The sequence below is a fragment of the Cervus canadensis genome, chromosome 11 (genome assembly GCF_019320065.1).
Source record: "Cervus canadensis isolate Bull #8, Minnesota chromosome 11, ASM1932006v1, whole genome shotgun sequence".
Classification (NCBI taxonomy): domain Eukaryota; kingdom Metazoa; phylum Chordata; class Mammalia; order Artiodactyla; family Cervidae; genus Cervus; species Cervus canadensis.
In genome coordinates, this window is record NC_057396.1 from 32,777,797 (window position 1) to 32,805,067 (window position 27,271).

At 36.0% G+C, this 27,271-nt stretch overlaps 1 protein-coding gene across 12 annotated transcripts in view; it reads left to right on the forward strand.

Moving 5' to 3' along the window:
- The window catches only part of SOX6 (SRY-box transcription factor 6), a 672,686-nt gene that overhangs the window by 119,374 nt on the left and 526,041 nt on the right, over positions 1-27,271 (forward strand). For all 12 annotated transcript variants that reach the window (XM_043481411.1, XM_043481400.1, XM_043481420.1 and 9 more), the window contains exon 2: positions 22,548-22,620. The gene's annotated coding sequence lies outside the window, so the exon portion shown is untranslated. The remainder of the gene's footprint in view (positions 1-22,547; positions 22,621-27,271) is intronic.

Sequence of the window (27,271 nt, forward strand, 5' to 3'; positions counted from 1 at the left end):
TTTTTTTAAATCAGGGTATATCTAGTCATTTTCCCTCTAAAGTAGATTTAAACCTACCATTTTAGATTTAGCATTATTGTTATTCCTACTGGTATTATTTAAGATTATAATTTTTAGCATCATTTTTAGGGTTATAGTTTAGTATTAAAAAAGCTGTGTTTGTATCTTATTTAAGTCTTTATCTAATTTTTAATTTATTTAAAAATAAAAATCCTTTTTTTTCTGATTATACAAAAAAAGGATGTTAATGCATGTAAAAAATTCAGATAATAGGGAAATAGAGGAAAGAAAATTTCAGTGATAATCTCAGCACTTATTAATAATCTTTTGCTTCATATTCTTTCTTTTTCTACTTGTACATATATATATATATAAGTATAGATATAGATGTGAACATTCATAATTAACATTTTTCTGTATATGATTTTTTGTGCTCATTTACATACATATCCATATAGTAGTTTATATGTCTTTTTAAAACAACTGAAAAAAAAACACAGATGCTTCATCCACGTTTTTTCCCCTCAATAACAATATGCTGAGTATCTTTCTTCTTGATAAATATGGATTTTTATAATGAATGCATTGTACTCGATTTTGTGGTTGAACCCCACTTATTTGAATATTGATTAATCATTGGTTGTCTCCAGCTACTTCCTATTATAAACAACACTTCATGAGCATTTTTGCATATATTCTCTTTACCCACTTTTCCAATAATTTATTTAAGATAAAATAGGAGTACAATTTTTGTATCAAATGATAATGTACATTTAAAATTTGGATGTATTGGAAAGAATATTTTTTACCTTTTTTATATACTCTTCCATATTGTTTAAATTTTTTCTATAGGTGGTGTAGGAATTGCATCATTGTCAAACTGCCCTCAGAAAGGTTGTGCTATTCACTAGTGAATGAGAGCGCCCCAGTTCCTCATGCTCATGAATGTATTACATATGAGCAATATTTTAAAGCTTTATTATCTTATTTTGAGATATGCATCACTGTACTATTTAGCATTTTAAAAATTGTGATATTGAATAATATTTTAGCTTATTTTATGTTTTAGTTTTCTCATTTGTAAATATTCCATTTATTTTTGTGGCCTCTTTTTCTATTTTTTCCTTATTGATTTTATGTTCTGTTTTGTCATACTATACCAAAATATGCTTTTCTTTTTCTTGATTTTTGGTTTGTTATTGGTCTTTGTCTTTTGATACAAAAGTTTCAAATTTTCAATGTAGTCAATTTTACTAATCTTTTCCTCATTTTAATGTCATGCTCAGAATGATCTTTCTTATTTAAAGATTATACAAATAGTCACTTAAATTTTCTTGAAGATTATTTGTGTTTTTAGTTTTTACATTTAAAAAATCCATCTGGAGTTTATTTTAATATAAAGTGGGGGTGGAGATTCAACATTATTTTTTCTAAATGTTTACTCATTTGCAGCATCATTTGTTGAATAGTTTATCCTTTCTTCACTGATTTGAAGTGTCACTTAGATTACAGACCAAATTTTTCTATAAATTGTCATTTATCTCTAGATTTTCTGTTTATTAATTTGCCTGTTATTCCCGTGCCAATAATATACTGTCTGAACTTTTGTGCTTTACATTGCACATTTAAACCTGAAATTTATTTGGATTATTTTATTACTGGAAAGGAATTAAACTTGTATATTTAATTTTTGAAACCATCTCAAATTTAATTTATTTAATATAAACATAATATCATTGACCTTAGAATATTTCTCTTTTAAGTTTTAGAAGCTTCCTAATTGTGTGTGATATATATGCTGAATATTTTCACCTTTTTAGATGAAAGGCTCCTCTGTCTGATAAAATTATTCTGGAAAGCTACTCTGGGGTAGAAAATGCAAGAAAGAGGCTCTGAAGTATAGGCTTATGTATGGACTTGGCATAGTGCCTGTTCCAGAGAAATATGGTGGCTGAAGGACAAGGGTAGGATCAATGTACAGAAATGATGGGATTGAGAATCTTATAAAAGAAGCTCTTTTAGCATCAGAACCAATAGATTTTGAAAGGGCTAGGATCTGAAATATTAATGAATACTACTTAAATGCAACATGGAAAGTACACTAACTTTGGAACCAGAGAGTGTGAATTTGAGTGCCAACCTTGTCACTTACCACCGTCTTAAATATTTAATCCCTTTAAGTTTCAGTTTTTTCTTTTTAAGATAGGATAGTATATTTATTTATGTATCTTTGATATATTTCATGCATGCATGCATGTCCGTGCACGTGCACATGTACGTGCACACACACACACACACACACACACAATTAGATTGCATCAATCTAACTGTGAATCAGAAAAAAAAAAAAAGAAGTAAAATTAGGGAAATTCCAAGACAAGAAGTATACAGCGATTGGTGGTTGATTGGGACTAAGAGAAATGGGAAAGTATTGGCACCAGAGAAATCTATTTCACACCAGGTTTGTAACCCCTTTCCGTTTTTCAAAGTGTATATTGTCAAATAAATTAAGTGTGAGACAGCATAGTGAAACTGACATGGTATGAGAGAAGTGAATGCTAACTATCCCATTTTACAGATGAAGTAATAGGAGACATTTATGTTCTTCATAGAATAGACATGAGCCCAGGTAATTGGAAGCTGTGACTTAAAATGAAAGTTGTCACCAGCTTGTCATATAGTCCTAAGTGAGTTATGTGCCTATAAACTTGGGTGCATCTCATCCTGCTATTCCTATTTTTCACTTAGCAAGTAGGGCAGTCTAAGAGATGCCAGGCCAGATCTTATCTGGACTTCCCAGTGAGATCTTTAAATTTTTATGAAAGACATTCAGTAAAGAATAAGCATGATACCTCTACATGATTCTCTTCATGTAGAGAGAATCTGTGTTTCTGAGAGTGAGCAAAAGAATTATGTCTCAAAAGGACTAAATCTATAGTGTGTGACTGAGCTCCCTGTAGACATGCAACATGTAGTTATTGAGTGTGATGATGAGGTAGCATTGCCAAGGTCATGTACTCTTAAGACATTCTTCTTTAAAAAGTGAGTGGTTATATTATCCACTAGGTCATCTGTAAGTTGTTCGGGCACATTTATATGGAATCACAGAGAAAAAGCAAAAATGGAAATACATATAGAAGACATATATACCATCTAGGAAGCATTTTCTCATCTCTAACTCTTACAAAATCCTTGAGAGGTAAATGTCAACCTCCCCATTTTCAATACATATTCTTTATTTCAGAAAATTCATTTACATAGTTTTATAGTTTGTTTTCTTCATCTAATGTATTTCACACAAAGCTGTAATTATTTGTCTCTTTTACAAGGTTGTGAACTCTGTGAAGTCACCAGGTCTGTGTCATTCATTTTTGTTTTTCCAGTGCTTAACACAGTGCTAGCATAGAGCAAACATTCAGTAAATGATGAGTAACTATGACTTACTTTATGAATTAGGACTCTTAATTCGTCCGTGGTCATCAAACCTTTATTTTTCTCCTCTTCTTTTAGCATGTCTCTTCTTTTAATGTCTATCCCAAATTGAGAAAAGCTTAAAAAATATAAAGTGCAGGATATATGCTATGTAGCAAGTTCAGACTATGCTGGCTCTGTATTCACATAAATTGTTCTGGTCCGAATACAGTTGATAATGCAACTGTTATTTTTATAATCTCATCCTAAGTACATATTTGCACAACAGGCGGTGTCAATTCATCTAAGTAACTTGGTGTTATTTGCCTGATACTTTAAATTACAGAGCTCCATTACTGAAGTCATCATTTGTGGTTAGGAGGGAGTGGTAGGGAGAGTGGTAACAAGAAGTTTCTTAAAATGAGTATCGAAATGAGCTAGATGTCTTTCAACTTGTCTTGATTTAACTACCTAGACAAGTATAAAGAACAGGCCTGTCTCTTTTGTCTATCAATTTGTCCTACAGAAAACAGAAGACTTATTAAGAAAACTTATGATCTTAAAAATCAGTGCTTATTTACTAACTTTTGTTAAATGATTGCTTTTAAAATGTTTTACCACTTTATTTTGTGAGTAGTTTTCAGGGAGAGAAAACTCAGCAGGAATGGAATCCTGTCCTCATTTCAGATATGATAATACAACTGCAAAAGTTTATTCTAAATATAATATTTATCTCACAATGAATCTGAACTGTCATTTGCTGGAGATTTGGGATTGTGCTTTATTGTTATGTCCCCAGAGATTCTAGTTCATGCTGTGCAACCTGTGGGCTCCCAAAAATGTTAGTTGAATTGCTGGAGAATCACATGCATCATTCTAAAAAAAGAAAACCGATGACAATTAAGATTTAATTTTTAAGTTAAACTCTAGTTCCTAACTCATCTTACACTTAAGAAAATATTTTATTAAAAAATAAAATCCAAAAGCATTGAGAATATATTTAGTAAGATAAAACATTTTATAGAATTATAAATTTTTTTTTGCACAAAAGTTTTTGTGAGCTTATCCTCATTTAACACAGTTGCCATTTAGCCCAGCAGTTACTGAATTTCAGTGTTGATAGGAATCCCCTGGGGGCTATGCTTTACAATAGATTCCTCGGCCATACGTTCAGAATTACAGAGTCAATAGATATGGGTGGGGCCTCTTAAAAACTTTTTTTGTTTTAATAAAGAACCTGGTCCTTCTGAAATAGGGCATCTGAGGATTCTGTTTTGATAATCACTTTTTTTCTGCTCTCCTGTTCATACAAGACCTTCTCCAACTTTTGTTATGAAGCTGATATGATGTATGTCTAAAATCAGTCAGGTTGCAAGAAAAAAAAGGGATATTAAAAAACACATTAATAGGTGTTATTTCCAAGACGTATATTTTGCTAAGAAAGCAGGGGAAGGAAGGAAGAGATAAAAGAACAAGTTTATTGAGTGAAAAGTTACAAAACATACATATTGCAAATTTCTTTTTTAATCTATTGCTAAATTTTGTCTGATTCTGGTAAAGTGGACTAGCTGCCTTATGTTGTGTCAATGAAGTGTGCAATTTCTTTTTTATTTTTTGTAATCAAGATTTCAAGATGTAAGAGTTTGGGGGGATTAAGTCACATGGTAATCTTATAAACGGGTTTCAGAAGTTTGTGATCTATATTTTGGGTTCATAGCAATAAGCTGCCTTTGTAAACTGGAAGACATGCTGTCTTCTCAATAATTTGATTTGTTTTTCATGTAGATACCTTTTTATATTGACCATTCTTTTTTTTGTAAAGGGATTTTTCCATATGTTTTTATTTTTTAGTAAAGTTTAAGAAACTGAAAAGACATATGCATAAAAAACACATATATGCTTATAATATAGGATGGCAATTGCCTGCCTCACCTTTCTTCCCGCATCCCACCTCACCAGTCATGCCAACCATAAAGCAGATGTGTTTAACTTTTGGTATTTTTCCTGGTATTCATCACTACATTTCTTATATACTGACCATTCTATTCTTAGATAGAGCTTCTTGAATTATTTCAGGGAGAGCACTAAAGTGTTGGCAGTTTTAAACACGTGTCTGCTGCTGCTAAGTCGCTTCAGTTGTGTACGACTCTGTGAGACCCCATAGACGGCAGCCCAGACGCTCCCCTGTCCCTGGGATTCTCCAGGCAAGAACACTGGAGTGGGTTGCCGTTTCCTTCTCCAATGCAGGAAAGTGAAAAGTGAAAATGACATGGACTGCAGCCTACCAGGCTCCTTCTTCCATGGGATTTTCCAGGCAAGAGTACTGGAGTGGGTTGCCATTGCCTGCTCCGGAAAACGTGTCAAACTTAATTCTATCTCTGATTTACTCTTCTGCTACATATGCTGGAAGAAGTGAACTTGCAGATTTAGAAAATGCAATACTGATTCCTCCTCTTCTAACCTAGAAATAACCTTGATTCTGACCATCTATAATGTGTTAAAGTAGGCTTCGGAAATGTTACATTAAAGTGTAGAGTATACTTCCCAGTGGGTGTGGATAAAATGTAAAATTGTAGAACATTGAAGTGGTAGTGACCTTAGAGTCGAACTGGTACAACAATTCTTGAATACCATCTGCAGTCATCTCTAGAGATTTCAAAAACCTGGAAACTCTCGGGCCACTCAAGGAGATTATGGTTTAGCAGGTTTTGGGGTGGGGCCTAGAAATTAAAATTTTATAAAAGTTTTCTAGTGATTATATAGTCTTTTAAGTTTGGATACAACTTTACACTTAGTGTAAGAATTTTTTCTAGAGAATCTCTGGCAGAATCAACCAGCCTTAACTTTGACAAACTCCAGGAACAGACATCTAGTTTGTAAGGCAACTTATATTGCTTTTAAAGATTTGTGTGGACTGAGCTAAAACTCACCACTTTGTAATTCTCACCCACTAGTATTATTTTTTTCTTTAGGAAAGAAGAAAGAAACTACTTTCAATCATATTATACTCACTGTGCTAGGTAGTACCTTTCCTTTGTTGGTTTAAAAATATTAAACTAAATAGTTTCCTTAGTTGCAGAAAGGATTATCAGAGTAGATAAGCAGTTATTAAATGTGGTCCTGGACACATGAGGGCCCCTGAGACTCTTTTCAAGGGGTCTAAAAAGTCAAATTTCACTATAATTTGTTGCTGTTGTTTTGTCGCTAAGTTGTGTCCAACTCTTTTGAGATCCCACAGACTGTAGCCCACCTGCCTCCTCTGTCCATGGGATTTTCCAGGCAAGAATACTGGAGTGGGTTGCCATTTTCTCCTCCAGGGGATCTTCCCGAACCTGGGTCTCCTGCATTGCAGGAAGATTCTCTGCTGCTGAGCCACCATCATCATGATACTAAGATGCTATTTGCTTTTTTTTGTTTGTTTACTGTGTTGACATTTACACTGAGGATGCAAAGCAATTTGGGCAGGACTGCTGGTGCCTTAGCACAGATCAAGGCAGTGGCACCAAATTGTCAGTCGTCACTGCATTTTTTAAAATAATCACCACTCACAGAAAAAAAAAATCTAGCTTTGCTTAAAAATGTTGCAGATGAAGCAGTACAAACTATTAATTTTATTAATTCTTGACCCTTAAGTATATTTTTAATACTCTGTGATGAAATGGGAAGTATAAATAAAGCACATATGCTACCTGCTCAAGTACTCTAGTTACCTTGAGAAAAACATCATGTGTGTGATTGAGTTTCAACCTGAACTAACTGCTTTTTTCATAGAACATCATTTTTACTTGAAAGAATGATTAACAGACACACAATGGTTGTTCAAATTTTGGATGTTGTTGTTTAATCGCTAAGTTGTGTCCGACTCTTTTGTGACCCCATGGACTGTAGCCCACCAGGCTCCTCTGTCCATGGGATTTCCCAGGCAAGAATCCTGGCATGGGTTGCCATTTTCTTCTCCAGGGGCCTTTCCAATCCAGGGATCCAACCCATGTCTCCTGCATTGTCTGGTGGATCCTTTACCACTGAGCCACCAGGAAAGCCCCAAACTTGGATACTTGAAAGATACATTCTCAAAAGTGAGCAAAGTGAGCCTACCATTTTAGGGAAAGTAACTGATACTATTTGTTGTCAATAATAAAATTTGAGGTTTCAAGAGGAAATTAGTTGGAAAACTTGTGGCCACCACCTGATGATACTGATGGCTTTCCAATACTTAAAAACCTTTCTGATAAGATTGGTGGTGATACTGACGAATGTGATTTTCAAAAACATTGAATAATGACATACATCAAAGTTTTAAAGATATGCACAATTCAAATGAACCAATATTCTTCAAATAAACCAACGTGTGATGTTGCAAAATCTTGCATGGGTAAGAGATGCATTTAAAGACCAGTAGTTTTTAAAGTAACTGACTATAAAAAGTTCATTGATATTCAGGTTTCAGATTCTATATTGCAATTAACCTTAGAGAAACTATTACTTGTCAAATTTTGATATAGTATTAAAGAAGAATAGCTACAATTATCTCAAAAGGCTATTAAAACACTCTGCCTCTTTCCAACTCCGTATCTATGTGAAGATGGATATTTTTCACATACTTCTGTCAGACCAACATATCACAACAGATTGAATGCAGTAGCACTGATGAAAATCCAGCTCTTTTACTGAACCAGACGTTTGAGATATTAAAAAGTGAAAAACAATGCCAGTCTTCTAAATTTTTTGTTTTGTAAAATAATCTTGTATTTTAAAGTTATGTTATTTATGTTACTGTGTAATAAGTTCATCACTAAATTATTTTTACTTATTTATTTTATTTTAAATGAATTAATAGCTATTTAAGTTTTTCTTAGCTTTAGATTTAGATATAATAACTATTGATAAATATAACCATAGCTCTTTGGGACTCTGAACAATTTTTAGAAATGTAAACGAGTCCTAAGACCGAAGAGTTTGAGAACCACTGAATTAGATGATTGCTAAAGTTCATTCCAGCTAGCAATCTTTAGAACATGCAGCCATTTTAATGTAATACGTTTCCTGTAAGATTTCTTGGCCGTTCCATTCTGAATGCTTGTCAACATCCCATCTAAATTGTGGCCCTTAGCACTGAAATCATATAGAAGATGTAGATTGAGTAGCATAGAATATATAAACAGGCAACTGGCAGTTATTCAGTGGCCTATTTGTGTCTGACTTTTTGCAACATAATGGACTGAAGCACTCCAGGCCTCTCTTTTCCTCACTATCTCCCGAAGTTTGCCCAAGTTCAGGTCCATTGCATTGGTGACACCATCCAGCCATCTCATCCTCTGACGCCTTCTTCTCCTTCTACCCTCAATCTTCCCCAGCATCAGGGACTTTTCCAATTAGCCAACTGTTTGAATCAGATGACCAAAATACTGGAATTTCAGCTTCAGCATCAGTCCTTCCAATGAGTATTCAGGGTTTATTTCCCTTAAGATTGACTGATTTGATCTCCTTTCTGTCCAAGGGACTCTCAGAAGTCTTCTCTATCACCACAGTTCGAAGTCATCCATTCTTCAGCACTTTGCCTTCTTTACTATCCAGTTCTCACAACTGTAAGTGATCACTGGGAAGACCATCGCCTTGACTATGCTGACCTTTGTCAGCAGAGTAATGTCTCTGATTTTCAACACAGTGTCTAGGTTTGCCATAGCTTTCTTGCCAGGAATCAAATGTCCTCTGATTTCATAGCTACAATCACCATCTGCAGTGATTTTAGAGCCCCAAAAGAGGAAATATGTCACTCAGTTCAGTTCAGTTCACTTGCTGAGTCGTGACTGATTCTTTGCGACCCCATGGACTGCAGCACGCCAGACTTCCCTGTCCATCACCAACTCCCAGAGCTTGGTCAAACTCATGTCCATCGATTCGGTGATCCCATCCAAACACCTCATCCTCCGTTGTCCCCCTCCTTCTGCCTTCAATCTTTTCCAGCATCAGGGTCTTTTCCAGTGAGTCAGTTCTTTGCATCAGGTGGCCAAAGTATTGGAGCTTCAGCTTCAGCATCAATCCTTCTAATGAATATTAAGGACTGATTTCCTTTAGGATGGGCTGGTTAGATCTCCTTGCAGTCCAAGGGACTCTCAAGAGTCTTCTCCAACACCACAGGTCAAATGTATTAATTCTTTGGTGCTCAGGTTTCTTTATGGTCCAACTCTCACATCCATACATGACTACTGGAAAAACCATAGCTTTGACTAAACAGACCTTTGTTTGGCAAAGTAATGTCTCTGCTTTTTAATATACTGTCTAGGTAGGGCTTCCCTGGTGGCTCAGAAGATAAAGCGCCTGTCTACAATGCGGGAGACCTGGGTTCGATCCCTGAGTCGGGAAGATTCCCTGGAGAAGGAAATGGCAACCCACTCCAGTACTCTTGCCTGGAAAATTCCATGGACAGAGGAGCCTTGTAGGCTCCATGGGGTCGCAAAGAGTCAGACACGACTGAGCGACTTCACTTCACTTCACTTCACTTCACTAGGTTAGTCATAGCTTTTCTTCCAAGGAGCAAGTGTCTTTTAATTTCATGGCTGCAGTTACCATCTGCAGTGATTTTGAACCCAAGTAAATAAAATCTGTCACTGGTTTTATTGTTTTCCTATCTGTTTGCCATGAAGTGATGGGACTGGCTGCCATGATCTTAGATTTTTTTTTTTTTATCTTAGATTTTTGAATGTGGAATTTTAAGCCAACTTTTTCACTCTCCTGTTTCACTTTTATCAAGAGGCTCTTTAGTTCTTTTTCTCTTTCTGCCATAAGGGTGGTGTCATCTGCATAGCTGAGGTTACTGATATTTCTCCTACCAATCTTGATTCCAGCTTGTGCTTTATCCAGCTGGCATATTGCATGATGTACATGCAAATAAGTTAAATAAGCAGGGTGACAATATACAGCCTTGAGGAACTCCTTTCCCAATTTGGAACCAGTTTGTTGTTCCAGGTCCGGTTCTAACTGTTGCTTCTTGACCTGCATTCAGATTGCTCAGGAGGCAGGTAAGGTAGTCTTGTGTTCCCATCTCTTTAAGAATTTTCCAGAGCTTGTTGTGATCTACATAGTCAAAGGCTTTGGTGAAGTCAATAAAGCAGAAGTAGATGTTTTTCTGGAACTCACTTGCTTTTTCTATGATCCAATGGATTAATATTATCTCTGTTTCCTCTGCCTTTTCTAAATCCAGCTTGAACATCTGGAAGTTCACGGTTCATGTACTGTTGAAGCCTAGCTTGGGAATTTTGAGCATTATTTTGCTAGCGTTTGAGATGAGTGCAATGGTGTGGTAGTTTGAACAATCTGTTGCATTGCCTTTCTTAGGGACTGGAATAAAACTGACCTTTTCCAGTCCTGTGGCCACTGCTGAGTTTTCCAAATGTCCTGGCATATTGAGTGCAGCACTTTCATGGCATCATCTTTTAGGATTTGAAATAACTCGGCTGAAATTCCATCACCTCCACTTGCTTTGTTCATAGTGATGCTTCCTAAGACCAACTTGACTTTTCATTCCAGGATATCTGGCTTTAGGTGAGTGATCACACCCTCATCTAGGTCATTAAGATATTTTTTCTATAGTTCTGTGTGTTCTTGCCACCTCTTCTTACTATCTTCTGCTTCTGTTAGGTTCATACCATTACTGTCCTTTATTGTGCCCATCTTTGCATGAAGTGTTCCCTTGGTATCTCTAATTTTCTTGAGGAGATCTCTAGTCTTTCCCATTCTATTGTTTTCCTCTATTTCTTTGCACTGCTCACTGAGGAAGACTTTCTTATCTCTCCTTGCTATTGTTTGGAACTCTGCATTTGATGGGTATATCTTTCCTTTTCTACTTTGCCTTTAGCTTCTCTTCTTTTCTCAGCTATTTGTAAGGCCTTCTCAGAGAACCGTTTTGCCTTTTTGCATTTCTTTTTCTTGGGGATGCTCTTGATTCTTCAGGCCCTCTGTCTATCAGATCTAATCACTTGAATCTGTTTCACTTCTACTGTATAATCGTGAGGGGTTTGATTTAGGTCATACCTGAATGGTCTAATGGTTTTCCCTACTTTCTTCAATTTAAGTCTGAATTTTGCAATACAGAGTTCTTGGTCTGAGCCACAATCAGCTCCCAGTCTTTTTTTTGCTGACTGTATAGAGCTTCTCCGTCTTCGGCTGCAAAGAATATAATGAGTCTGACTTCGGTATCTACCATCTGGTGATGTCCCTGTGTAGAGTTGTCTTTTGTGTTGTTGGAAGGGGGTGTTTGCTATGACCAGTGTGTTCTCTAGGAAAACTCTGTTAGCCTTTGTCCTGCTTCATTTTGTACTCCAAGGCCAAACTTGCCTGGTGCTCCAGGTATCTCTTGACTTCCTACTTTTGCATTCAAGTCCCCTATGATGAGAAGGACATCTTTTTTGGATATTAGTTCTAGAAGGTCTTGTAGGTCATCATAGAACCATTCAACTTCAACTTCTTCAGCATTACTGGTTGGGGCATAGACTTGGATTATTGTGATTTTGAATGGTTTTCTTGGAAATTAACAGAGATCATTCTGGTTGTTTTTTTTTTTTTTTTTTTTTGAGATTGCACCCAAGTACTGCCTATCAGACTCTTATTGACTATGAGGGTTACTCCATTTCTTCCAAGGGATTCTTGCTCACATTAGTAGATAGAATGATCATCTGAATTAAATTCGCCCATCCCAGTTCATTTCAGTTCACTCATTCCTGAAATCAGTGTTCACTCCTGCCATCTCCTGTTTGACCACTTCCAATTTACTTTGATAATTCAGATGATCATTCTGTCTACTAATGTGAGCAAGAATCCCTTGGAAGAAATGGAGTAACCCTCATAGTCAATATGCAGTATTGTTCTTTAAATGATTGGACTTTACTTCCATCACCAATTACATCCACAACTGGGTGTTATTTTTGCTTTGGTTCTGTCTGTTTTTTTCTTTCTGGAGTTATTTCTCCACTCTTCTCTAGTGGCAGATGGGCATCTACGGACCTGGGGAGTTCATCTTTCTGTGTCATATCTTTTTGCCTTTTCATACTGTTCTTGGGGTTCTCAAGGCAAGAATACTGAGTGTTTTGTCATTTCCTTCTCCAGTGGACCACGTTTTGTCAGAATTGTCCACCATGACCTGTCTGTCTTGGGTGGCCCTACACAGCATGGCTCATAGTTTCATTGAGTTAGACAAGGCTGTGATCCATGTGATCAGTTTGGTTAGTTTTCTGTGATTGTGGTTTTCATCCTGTCTACCCTCTGATGAACAAGGATAAGGGGCTTATGGAATCTCTCACTGCTTCCACCTTTTCTGCCTCTATTTGCCATGAAGTAGTGGGGCTGGATGCCATCATCTTAGTTTTTTTGTTTGTTTGTTTTAGTTTTAAGTCGCCTCTTTCACTCTCCTCCTTCACCCTCATGAGGAGGCTATTTAGTTCTTCTTCGCTTTCCGCCATCAGTGTGGTATCATCCACATATCTGAGGTTGTTGATGTTTCTCCTGCCTATCTTGATTCCAGCTTATAATTCATGAGGTGCACAGTGTGTAGTTTAAATGATCAGGGTGACAGCAGACAGCCCTGTCGTACTCCTTTCTCATTCTTGAATCTATCAGTTATTCCATATGGGTTCTAACTGCTGCTTCTTGACCTGCATACTGGTTTCTCAGGAGACAGGTAAGATAGTCTGGTATTCACATCCCTTTCATAGCTTTCCACAGTTTATTATGATCCACATAGTCAAAGGCTTTGGTATAATCAGTGAAACAGAGATAGATGTTTTTCTGGAATTTCCTAGCTTTCTCTATGATCCAATGAATGTTGGCAATTTGACCTCTGGTTCCTCTTCCTTTTGTAAACCCAGCTTGGACATCTGGAAGTTCTTGGTTTGCATAATGCTGAAGCCTAACATGCAAGATTTTAAGCATGACTTTACTAGTATGAGAGGTGAGTTAAATTGTCTGATGATTAGCACATTCTTTAGTACTACCTTTCTTGGGAATTGGGATGAGGATTTATCTTTTCCAGTCCTGTGGCCACTGCTGGGTCTTCCAGATTTGCTGGCATGTTGAATGCAACACTTTGATGGCATCATCCGTTAAGGCTTGAATAGTTCTACTGGAATTCCATCACATCCACCAGCTTTATGAACATCAATGTTTCCTATGGCCCACTTGACTTCGTTCTCCAGAATGTCTGGCTCTGGGTGGCTGACCACACCATTGTAGTAATCTGGTTCATTTGGATCTTTTTTGTGGAGCTCTTCCATGTATTCTTTCCATCTCTTCTTGATCTCTTCAGCGTCTACTAGGTCTCTACTGTTTATGTCCTTTATTGTGCCCATCTTTCAGCAAAATGTTCCCTTGATATCTCCAATTTTCCTGAAGAGATCTCTAGTCTTTCCCCTTCTGTTCTCTTCTCGTTTTATACTCTGTTCATTGGAGAAGGCCTTCTTGTCTCTCCTTGCTATTCTTTGGAAATATGCATTCAGTTGGATATACCTTTACCTTTCTTTCTTGCTTTTCGCTTCTCTTTTTTATTTAGCTATTTGTAGAGCCTCCTCAGTCACTTTGCCTTCTTGCTTTTCTTTTTTGGGGGGATGGTTTTGTTCACTGCCTCCTGTACAATATTATGGCCCTCCGCTCATAGTTTTTCAGGCACTCTGTTTACAAGTTCTGATCCCTTGAATCTATTCATTTCGTGTGAGGCTTCTTAGCCATTCTCTTCTGAATGCTTGTCAACTTCCCTTCTAAATTGTGGCACTTAGTACTGGACTCATACTGAAGATGTAGACTGAGCAACATAGAAAACGTAAATAGGCAAGTAGCAATATGCTTCAGTCGTGGCTACCTGTGGGGCTTGTTTCAGAATAGGGGGAATTCCAAATTCATTGCGGAAATAAATTCTTGTTCCAGGAAAGCGGAGTGTTAGCTATGCTAGGTGGCGTCTAAGTTGTCTTCATTGATACAACAGAAATACTCCAACTTTTGCTTTAAGTGAGTTAAACCTCATTTCCCCCTTCACTATTGTGAAGAGCTATTCTTGTTAGCCATTGCATTTTTACAAAATTTTGCATTAGCTTTGTGTCAGTTCCTTTGCAAGATGAATTTCACATTTGATTTTTCATATTTCATAGTTTAAATTCTACATAATTATAATTATTAAGAGAAAAAGGAAAGAAGTGATGGAGTTCAAGAAACACTGCTTCAGCATAGTGATGCTTTATAGAGCAAAAGATATTATTAAGAAGGGTTTTGCATTTTTTTAAAATTAATGCAACTTGGGAGAGAGAGCAATTTTAATGCAAAAATCACATCTCCAGGAGAACCCATTTAAATTTGCCTATAGGGTATTTTGTAATGTCTCTCTAATTTTTATTTTGTTGTATAAAAGACCAGGCATTGGTATCTTTCCAAAAGTTAGTTGAGAAAATAAATGCTTTAAAGGTAGTTGTTTTAGTTCATTGGCTTACGTATAATGTTATATAAACATCATGAAATCAATGGATCAATCTTTGACTTGAGTTTTAAACATGCGATGCTATAATTTAATACAAAGGTAGGCAAAATTTTGTTACAGGTGTTTTGGAAGGTATTTTGTTACTTTGAAAAAATGCCTTAGATTATTGAGTCTCAGAGTTGGAAGGTCATTTAATCCAACCACTCACTTGAATCTTCTTGCTTAAAAAAAAAAAAAAAGGATGGGGATTTAAAAGAGAAATGGGTGTGGTTTAGAGACAGCTTTAAGCAGGATTTAAAAATTTAGCTTGAAAGCTTTTAAGGTCTAATTATGCAGGGAGGTGGCAGTGTTTTTATTTGCTGTTTACCTTTGATCTATAACCTATTTTTGATAGAGAAGGGACATGCTTTGCGAAAATGTTTATGATTTCTTCATTCAATGTCAAGATACTTGTTTGAAGTTGCCTTGTAATTCAGAGGTTTTTCTTTTTGTAACTAATACTAATGCCTTGCTTTTGCTACTAGATTAACAGCAAGTTATTCTGGATCTGGTGACTACTTTTGAATGTATAAATGATATAGTGAATTTTAGAAATAGCTTTATTGTTCTGGGACAAATTAGACATGTTAAGGATAAAAAAAAATCTAAATAACACCAGCTTATAAGAATAAAAAAGCAAAAATAATCCCAGCTCTCACTCAGTGTTAACATTTTTGTTAAATAGTATTTTACTTTGTGTGCATGTGTACATATATACATACACATTTGATTTTCTAGTAATATAAATTGGCTCTTACTATACATGTTACATTCTTTTATTCAACAATATTTTGTGACCATCTTTTTGTGTCAATACAGATTTATATAATAATTTTTTAATGAGTACAGAGTAGGGTTATATATATGTACCATAATTTATTCATGCAGGTAATAGAGTATTTCCAGTTTTGTGTTGTTAGAAAATGGTGTAATGAACATGCATATTACATGTATATGTCTTTTAACATTTTTGTGATTAGTTCCTTAGGATAATTATTGGAAGTAGCCTTGCAAACTCAGAGGATATTGATGTTAAAATTATTAACAGTTTCTATCAAATTGCCATTCAGTAAAGTTGTACCCAATTTATAATACATGAAAGTGACTTTTTTCCCCATCCTCACAAATGCTAGTTTTTCCCAGTTTAGAAGATATTTTGCCAATATTGTAGGTGAAAATATTTTATTTATCGTTAGCTGATTATTAGGGAAACTGTACATATTTTTGTTATTAAACATTACATTTCTTCAATTGTAGATTTCCTCTTTATATTCTTTGTACATTTTTATATTGAAGTGTTTGTAGCCATGTACTTTTTACTTAGTAAATTAAGAATGTGAAAAAGATTTGACAGCCAGATAATACGGAGAATGTCAGCTTCATGGTCACATATAGTAGTCTGTTGTCCAGGTTGGATTATTGTTTGAAAAATCTTTTAGGACAAAGGCCATGATTAAAAAAATATGTTCAGTTCAGTTCAGTTCAGTTGCTCAGTCATGTCCAACTCTTTGTGACCCCATGGACTGCAGCATGCCAGGCTTCCCTGTCCATCACCAACTCCCAGAGCTTAATCAAACTCATGTCCATCCAGTCGGTGATGCCATCCAACCATCTCATCCTCTGTCGTCCCCTTCTCCTCCTGCCCTCAATCTTTCCCAGCATCAGGGTCTTTTCAAATGAGTCAGTTCTTCGCATCAGATAGCCAAAGTATTGGAGCTTCAGTTTGAGCATCAGTCCTTCCAGTGAATATTCAGGACTGATTTCCTTTAGGATGGACTGGTTGTATCTCCTTGCAGTCCAAGGGACTCTCAAGAGTCTTCTCCAACACCGCAGTTCAAAAGCATCAATTCTTTGGCACTCAGGTTTCTTTATAGTCCAACTCTCACATCCATATATGACTACTGAAAAAACCATAGCCTTGACTAGACAGACCTTTGTTGGCAAAGTAATGTCTCTGCCTTTTAATTTGCTGTGTAGGTTGGTCATAACTTTTCCAAGGAGCAAGCATGTTTTAATTTCATTACTGCAGTTACCATCTGCAGTGATTTTGGAGCCTCCCAAAATAAAGTCTGTCACTATTTCCATTGTTTCCCCATCTATTATTTGCCGTGAAGTGATGGGACTAGATGCCATGGTCTTAGTTTTCTGATTGTTGAGTTTTAAGCCAACTTTTTCACTCTCCTGTTTCACTTTCATCAAGAGGCTCATTATTTCTTCTTCGCTTTCTGCCGTAAGGGTGGTGTCTTCTGCGTATCTGAGGTTATTGATACTTCTCCTGGCAATCTTGATTCCAGCTTGTGCTTCATCCAGCCTAGTGTTTCTCGTGATGTACTCTGCAAATAAGTTAAATAAACATGGTGACAATATATAGCCTTGACGTACTCCTTTACTGTTTGGAACCAGTCTGTTGTTCCATGTTCAGTTCTAACTGTTGCTTCTTGACCTGCATACAGATTTCTTAGGAGGGAGGTCAGGTGGTCTGGTGTTCCCATCTCTTGAAGATTTTCCACAGTTTGTTGTGATCCATGCAGTCAAAGGTTTTGGCATAGTCAGTAAAGCAGAAGTAGATGTTTTTTTCTGGAACTCTTTTGCTTTTTTGATGATCTAGAGGGTGTTGGCAATTTGATCTCTGGTTCCTCTGCCTTTTCTAAAACCAGCTTGAACATCTGGAAGTTCATGGTTCATGTACTGTTGAAGCCTGGCTTGGAGAATTTTGAGCATTACTTTGCTAGCAAGTGAGATGAGAGAAATTGTGCAGTAATTTGAACATTCTTTGGCATTGCCTTTCCTTGGGATTGGAATGAAAACTGACCTTTTCCAGTCCTGTGGCCACTGCTGAGTTTTCCAAATTTGCTGGCATATTAAGTGCAGCACTTTCATAGCATCATCTTTTATGATTTGGAATAGCAAAATAGGAATTCCATCACCTCCTCTAGCTTTGTTCATTGTGATGCTTCCTGAGGCCCACTTGACTTTGCATTCCAGGATGTCTGGCTCTAGGTGAGTGATCACAGCATCGTGGTTATCTGGGTCATGAAGATCTTTTTTGTATAGTTCTTCTGTGTGTTCTTGCCACCTCTTCTTAATCTCTTCTGCTTCTGTTAGGTCCATACCATTTCTGTCCTTAATTGTGCCCATCTTTGCATGAAATATTCCCTTTGTATCTCTAATTTCTTGAAGAGATCTGTAGTCTTTCCCATTCTATTGTTTTCTTCTATTTCTTTGCAGTATATTTATTTGTAAATTGAGATGTAATTGACAGATAGCACTGTATTAGTTTTAGTTGACAGTGTAATTTTATTTACAAAATTTATGTTTATATTGTCCACTGCAATCTTTATCCATGATCAATATTTGCTGAATGCATGAATGAACTAGTAGAGGAATAGAATAATCCATGGTGATTGGGTGTTCTGAAGATTCATTTTACTAAAAGATTGTGATTTTCCAGAGCAGATGGTATTTCCATCTCTATCTTCTTACTTTTTTGCTGTTCCTCAGGACCAAAGTGGAGACTGGAAAAAAACTCTGGAAATGTTTTTTCAGCTTAAGCTAGTCTATTAATAGTTCTTAAATAAGTAGCTTACTTCAAATTGTGTACTAATTCTTGTGAGTTAATTCTTAATCCTTTGCTCATCATAAAATGTCGCTTATTTCTAAATTCTCTACAGAAGGAAGTATGCTTTAAAGTCTATGTTTAAATTTTATTGGTTAATTTTCTTTCTTTTTTTTTGTTAATTTTCAATGTTGTGTTAGTTTCAGTTGCACAGCAAAGTGATTCAGTTATGTATATATGTTTATTCATTCTTCCATAGATTCTTTTCTCATATAGGTTGTTACAGAATATTGAGTAGAATTTCCTGCACTATACAGTAGGTCCTTGTTGGTTATCTGTCTTACACATAGTAGTGTGCGTTTGTTCAATCCAAGCTCCTGAGTTATCCCTTCCCCCTAGGAATCCTCTTTGGTAACCCTAAATTTGTTCTCAAATCTGTAAGACTGTTTCTGTTTTGTAAATAAGTTCATTTTATATTTTTAAAAATTAGATTTCACATATGAATCATCTCATATGGTATTTGTCTTTTTCTGACTTACTTCACTTAGTATTTATTTTTATAATAATGAACTTGGTAATTTTTGAAGTTTGTACTTTTTAACTTGTTTGCTACAAAATTCATCCATGGTATAAATCAGTTGATAATGAAATTCAGAGTTGCTTTTAAAATATGCAGCAAGATTAGATTGATATGACAAATGAGATTTATTGATTTCATATTGACTTATGTTAAAGTATTGTTTGTTGTTGTTAATTCACTGTATCTGACTCTTTCGTGACCCCATGGACTGTGACCTGCCTGGCTCCTCTGTCCATGGAATTTCCCAGGCAAGAATTCTGGAGTGGGTTGCCATTTCCTTCTCTAAGGGACCTTCCCAACCCCAGGGATTCAACCTACATCTCATGTATTGGCAGGCAGATTCTTTACCACTGAGCTACTGGGAAGCCCATGTTAAAATGTTATTTGTCCCAAATCTCTGCAATCTGACTTACTCTAAATTTAAAATATTTCCAGAGTTAGTAATCTTAACTACTAAAGAGTCCAATGATTTCAAAAGTGAGACATGTCAGTCACAATATTTTATGGATGCATTTTATTTTGAGAAATGCTGGGATGGATGAAGCACAAGCTGGAATCAAGATTGCTGGGAGAAATAGCAATAACCTCAGATATGCAGATGACACCACCCTTATGGCAGAAAGTGAAGAAGAACTAAAGACCCTCTTGATGAAAGTGAAAAAGGAGAGTAAAAAAGTTGGCTTAAAGCTCAACATTCAGAAAACTAAGGTCATGGCATCTGGTCCCATCATTTCATGGCAAATAGATGGGGAAACAGTGGAAACAGTGTCAGACTTTATTTTGGGGGGCTCCAAAATCACTGCAGATGGTGACTGCAGCCATGAAATTGAAAGACGCTTACTCCTTGGAAGGAAAGTTATGACCAACCTAGACAGCATAGTAAAAAGCAGAGACATTACTTTGTCAACAAAAGTCTGTCTAGTCAAGGCTATGGTTTTTCCAGTAGTCATGTATGGATGTGAGAGTTGGACTATAAAGATAGCTGAGTGTGAAGAATTGATGCTTTTGAACTGTGGTGTTGGAGAAGACTTTTGAGAGTCCCTTGGACTGCAAGGAGATCCAACCAGTCCATCCTAAAGGAGATCAGTCCTGGGTGTTCTTTGGAAGGACTGATGTTAAAGCTGAAGCTCCAGTATTTTGGCCACCTGATGCAAAGAGTTGACTCTTTTGAAAAGACCCTGATGTTGGGAAAGATTGAAGGCAGGAGGAGAAGGGGATGACAGAGGATGAGATGGTTAGATGGCATCACCGACTCAATGGACATGAGTTTGGGTAAACTCCGGGATTTGGTGATGGACAGGGAGGCCTGGCGTGCTGCGGTTCATGGGGTCACAAAGAGTCGGGCACAAGTGAGCAACTGAGCTGATACCGAACTGATTTATTTTGTCCTTCATTGTTTCAATATAAATGAAGAAATGGGATGTATTGTGTATGTTGCATAATTCCAATTTATGCTTTTTTAGGATAGTTGCTAGAAACACAGGTGAGATCATTTTAATAATATGTGAGTGCTTAAGAACCCTTTTGGGTTCTTGCAACGTTTAGGCTTTTAGATATATAGCATTGTGCTGGAGATTTATTTTTTGGATAACTTAATAGTTACGATTTATAATTCAGCGTTGGATAAAATGTGAGAATAGCTTATATCAGAACCAGCATTATTTGCTGGTTTTGACTAGTACACAGAGTGTCCACATAGGGTTGTCCCTATGTGGGCTTAGGTGGTGTCCCACCTAAAACTGTTCTCCTGAATCCTGAAACATCACAAAGCCATGAGGGGGAAAGGGTGTAATACCAAAAATAATTGACAGAACTACCTTCCTCTGGGCAGACTCTCCTGTACTTCTTGCGTCCATAGAAATAATGAGTTGTTGGAAACTGGTGAAACTGGATTGGGGAAGCCTGCGTCATCACTTCCTACCAGAGGAGGAGGTCTGGTTGAGGAGACTTAATGGATGTCTTACTCATGGATGTTAAAGCTAACTAAATGCCCAGGACTTCATTACTTATCAATCCTGACTAGAAAATTGGATAAATAGTATGGGTCACTTAGGCAAACCATGTTATAGGAGCTGGGGAAGGGCTGAATTGTTTATTTCTTTTTTTTTTCATTTATTTTTGTTAGTTGGAGGCTAATTACTTTACAGTATTGTAGTGGGTTTTGTCATACATTGACATGAATCAGCCATGTATTTATTTCATATCTCAACTTAATTCCGGATCCCAGTACCTAATCTATCATGATTGAGGGTGGGAGGAGAATGGGGCAACAGAGGGTGAGATGGTTGGATGCCATCATCGACTCAGTGGACATGAGTTTGAGCAAACTCAGGGAGATGGTGAAGGACAGGGAAGCCTGGCGTGCTGCAGTCCATGGGATCGCAAAGAGTCAGACATGCCTGAGTGACTGAAGAACAACAGCAACAACAAAAATAATCTATTATGGCCATTTATGCTATAAATGCAGTGTTGGAAGTAGTAGTTCCTATAAATGATGTTGAATGAGATCCATTTTTTTTCTTTACCTTTTCTCCTAAATGAATTTTATTCAAATCTAGTTAGCTAACTAGATTTAAATCTAGGTTAGCTAACTAACCTAGATGTTTACTGGCTGAATTTAAAATATGTGGATTGAATCAAACCAATTCCCAGAGTCTAGGAAAGTTTCTGACCTAAATTAGGAACCCAAGTTCCATTATTATTTTCAGTTGAACACCACTCATAGCCATCCTCACATTTTGGAAAGAATACAGCTTTTGCAACAAAGTTTCTTTGTTTTCATGGAACCAAAAATGTGCTGTATTTAGACCAAACAATAAAAATAAACTACCAAACTACCTTCTAATGCATGGGGCTTCTGGAGAGAGGAAACCATAGATATTTAGAGGCATAAAGTGAGTCATTGTGCTAGTTAAAACTTTTTACAAGGCTAGCTCTGTGTGTTTGAGTTGCATCTGTTACCTCTTCAGCCAAAACTAAAGTGTGTGCAAGGAAGAGAATTTTGTATTGAATTGTGGCTCATACAGAATGCCTTGTATATAGCCTAAGCATCTAAATGGATTCCACATCTTAGGTAGAACTAAAACTGCATCTTTTCTTATTTATTCTACCTACAAGTTATGTTCTATTGGACATATTCAAGTTATCTTCTGTGAAGCTAATTCATTTTCACTTGCAGACATAAATTAATCATGTTTTTCAAATGTAACTTATAAGCCTTTACTGCCTTAAATTTTTTCTTGCTTTTGTTTTTAGTTATTCATATTTTTAAACACCTACTTTATTACTGACAATATTTTAAAAGCCATAATGGAGATGTTGTATTCTTCTGTGATGAACAATGAAATAATTGGTTTTTTTTGGTATTATCATGGAAAAAATTGTTACAGTAGACCACTGCCTGAGTTAAAAATAGTATAATTTGTAGCCAGAATGTATTCTTTAATAAAGCATGTAAATACAATTTACTAATCCATTTTCATTTCGTTTTCTTTCTAAACTTTCAGGTCACTTTCATGAATTCAAAAGCAATTTACCAGTGATTTCTGGGTGCTGGGGCTGATTTTTTTGTGCGTATTTGTAAGTATTGGTTCATTTATTATTCTTATTACTCTTCTCTTTGTGTAATTAAACAGTTACAGTGTTTTAAAAGTATTATTAGTTTTTTTAAAAGTGTTTTCTTAAAAGGAGTGTAGAAGAATATCAGCTGGCAAAAAAAAAATCCTCAATTTGTTGTGACTTTCAGTGAAATAACACAATGGCAGGGCCAATTAAAATAGACTAAAACAATAAGTATCTTACTATTTGAAGATGGGGCTCAATTGTAGGAATGGATTAAATTAAAGGGGCTAGTCTATATACACATGAATAATTTACCCTGATAACTTCTGGTTGTCTGGACTTGAAAAGTGCTGTGAGCCTGCACTCATTGAAAAGATGTGAGATGATACAGAATTCAAAGTGCTGTCAGTACATGAGGAGATTATGTACTAAGGAACCAAAGACTCATTTAGTGAATGTATAATGTATATCAGAATCGAAGTATTCCTCCTACCTTCTTCGCCATCGTCAAAATGCTGTTATATTTTAAATAGTATTTTGAAGAACAAAGATACTTTTTCTCAGGAAAGAATGTCAATTTCAAGAAAAAAAAATTGAACTTTGGCCAATGAAAATACTTTATATTGTTATATATTTATTGATATAAAAGTAGTTTAGAGTGTGTGGCAGATATTAAAAATGTCCGTAAGTATATAAGATCACATTTAAGTAAGTTGAGTTTAAGATGTGTGTGTGTGTGTGTGAGTGTGTGCTCAGTTGCTTCAGTCACGTCTGACTTCTTGCGACCCCATGGACTGTAGCCCACCAGGTTCCTCTGTTCTTGGGATTTTATAGCAAGCATACTAGAGTGGGGTGCCATTTTCTCCTCCTGGGATTTATGTGTGTACATTGTTGCAAACCATTGGTATCTAAGGTGTTTTTTACATTTGAAAACAACAAAGACAGAGGAAACTTCTCTGTACCCCTATAAAGGAGCTTTAGGCAGTACACTTCCAGGAAAGTATTTGGAAAAAAGTAATATTATAAATTAGAGTTTAAGTGATTCAGTATTTAAGGTGGAGAGCAGTGAAAATTCCTTTGAAATCAGTTTTACCTTTCTTCCAGTAGCAGCATTGATTTGGGGCAGGTATTTTGAACCATCTTAAAAACTAGGTGTGAATATTTAATATAGTTTAATAAATTTTGTATATTGTTAATGCTTTAAAAATAAATAAGATGCTGTTTTATGAGACTATAAATTCACATTTTATTATTTGTAGACTTAATTCTCATGTAAAACACAAAATATTAAACTCCATGGTTCATTTGGATTAAATATAAGCTTTCAATTTCTGCAAGGTATCATAGTGAGGATTAGGAGGCAAAGAAGATGGGGAAATGTAAAGTATCTTTGAAGGGCTCTTGAGAAAAAGGATGATTCCAAGGAGCTGAGCTTATCCTATTAGAAATCTGAGTGGAGGGAAATAATTTTGAACTTTGTTAAAATAAATTTGACAAATCCTGTCATTGTTGTTTTATCCTTTCTTCTACCTCCTTTCTCCCTTTTCTCATATCATTCAGTCATTTCTTGTGGTAAGTTTTTAGGATTATTAATTTTTTAAAGCTTCAAACATAAGATAATTACCAGGATTTCAACCATGATGGCCTTAATTAAAATATAGTTTACATTTCTCATAACCTCAAGGCTATATTTCCTGAATTTTTCGCTTCTCCTCTCCTACAATCCCCCAACCAGATATACATAGACTAGCTTTGAACAGAGGTGATCCAATTAGCTGACATTTTTTTCTTGTGACCTAACAGAGAGGGCTTTCCTGGTGGTTCAGTGGTAAAGAATTCACCTGCCAACGCAGGAGAATTGGGTTTGATCCCTGGGTTGGGAAGATCGCCTGGATAAGGAAATGGCAACCCACTCCAGTATTCTTGCCTGGGAAGTCCTATGGACAGAGAAGCCTGGTGGGCTACGGTTCACAGGTTGCAAAAGAGACAAGAAGACTTAGTGACTAGATAACAACAAAGGAGAGAGGCTAAAATGGAAGGGGCACTGTGGGTATAGTTTTCATATGGTTACTTCCGGAGTTCGACTTAAAAAAACTCAAAAGGCTTCTAGTCAGATTAGTCAGATTTTGTCTAATAACTTAAATAAAAGTCATAGTAATCACATATGCCTAACGTAATTGTTTTTCAGACTTGAGAATTTCTAAATAATAGTTTAGGCTATGGAGTTTATCGTTTCTTTGGTCAGTGGTCTCACGTGGTCTCTTTGTTACGGGCCATCTCCCTTCAGACTGTGGAAGCTTCTTATTAAAGAAATGTAGCAGGATACCATGACTAAGATAAGTCAAATAAAATTAACATGGCATCCAGAATGCTTGCATTTCCTTTTAATTATTGCAGAAACTGTCTACCACTTACACTGAATGTTGAGGCAGCTAAACATTTATTTAGTTTACCCTAAAAACAAGCAAATGGGGTCAGTGACAGTGGCTTCTTTTAGGAACTTTAATTTCCATATTTTGGAACTGCTTATTTGCTACATGATCTAAGGCAGAAAGTTATACCTCATGGCCATGGGAAGGTTTCTCAGTAAGGTGTGCAGAAGCTGGTCTGTGAGATAAGAAAGGTGGGATATTGTTTTGCACATTCATAATGAATAGACTACACCAAAGGTGTGTGAGAACGGATTAGAATCTTACCTACGTATATCTACTACCTAGGTTAGAGTAGGAAAACACTGTGAAGGAAAATTGTTATCTTTTCGGAAGCTGAAAGCATTTTATTCCAGTTTTTTTTTTTTTCTTTTTTGAAAATAAAACCACCTTTTTCTTTTCCCCAAAGTAGGCATTGTATAAGAAGACCTTGTTTTGCATGTTAGTGATTGGTGAAAAACATCAGCAACAACAAAACAGAGATAGACCTGCTTTTTCAGATTCCCAAGTGTTTTTAGAAATTTGCTAGCAAATTCCCTTTTTATAAAATTTGTCTCCGTTTGTGGTCTCTGATAGCAAGATCCAAAATTATTTTATTGTCCAGTATAAAAAGTGATTATTGCTTAGCTCCATGCTTCAGTTAATAATAACAACAATACCTTAATTTGGTATAACACTTGCTTTTGCAGACATTTAATTGGCTAAATTTCATAAAACTCTGGGGTGAGTAGGAATTATCCTTATTTTTGCAAAGTAGCAGGACTCAAACTGAGGGATTTAGTATAAATTTAGTGCTTTTTCCATAAAACCAATCTATCCTCTTTCAGAGAGTGTTGTAGGTCTCTTTCTCTTGTTTGATCACTACCTCAGTCTCTACTTGGTTGCTGTACAAATATTTTTGAAAAGTTTACGCAGAGTTAAGTCAGGGAGGAGATTGTCCTCCCTGATTGTGGAGAGCCTTCTATCACTTTATTTCCTCATGTTCCTGGATCATTTGCTCTTCCCTGGCATTTTCCTATCCCCTTATTTCCAAACTCCACATGCTATGTTTCAGCTGAAATTTTTTGAATTGCATAGATTTTTAGGAAACAAACAAAAAGAATCATGAAATCATCTCTTTGTGGTATTTTAAAATGGAGAGAAATTTGTTTCAAACTGAGCATAGCCCAGACCAAAGCTCCTTCAGTGAGAACATCTGTGATTTTAAGGACAAGTAGGTCTAAGTGCATTATCTTTAAAAATATTATTCCAGGCTAATCTTGACATAGAGCAGGTAAATAAAAAAGATGAGCTGTGAAAATCCACAAATAGGGCTTGAATGCCATTTTCCATGACAACGGGAGCTGCCCCATGAAAGCATTAATGCCAGGAATGTAAGGAATTTAAAATTGTGCCTTCTCAGTTTTACAGTTGTGTGCTCATGTTAATTAGAGATATACTGACATTTGGAGTATGTACATTAATACATACAGCTACTATACATTTGTGAACTGTGGTCAGAAATCTACTTTAATTGAAAGCAGTTTGCTAATTTGAATGTGTATATCCATTACATTTTAAGCTTTTAAATTTTATATACTGGTGCGCTTAGATACTTGTTCTTTCTATTCTCTCCACTTTCTGTTTCTAATTTATACCTGAAAGGACAGCCTGGCCAATTTTTAATTTCCTAGTGGTGTTTTTGAGCAATATTGTTGGAATTGTGAGAAAAAAAGGTTTTTAAATACTGTCCTTGTATTTGCTGTACTTTGAATCTCTTTTCACTCTCTGACTTTCTAAATTGTTGGTTTTTCTTGCAAACTTTTAAGATGGCCTGCTACCGAAATAAGGTAGGATTTAGGTTTATGGAATTTGCTTCACTGGCTATATTTAAGTACTAAAGAACTACTCTTCATGGTCATACTATGGTTTTAGCCAGAAAAGTCCACTTTTAGAGACCTTGATGAGATGAACAGTGAAGAGGCATTCTGATTTTTCTAGTATAGCTGAGTTTCATCCTTCCTTTTGATGTCAAGCCGTGTATCTTAATTTTTGATTTGCAGACATGTTCACAATAGCTTGATGACTTCTTGAATCATCTTTAGCCCTAGAGTTTTAGTTTGTCTATCTTAAAGGAAAACTGCATCTATTTTTTTGCAAGTTTGTGTTTCTTAACAATCTGCCTGTCAGGATTTTTAACCTAATTTTTTGTCCTTTTTGTCTAATGAAACTCCCACACTTACTTTTTGGACGAATCCCTG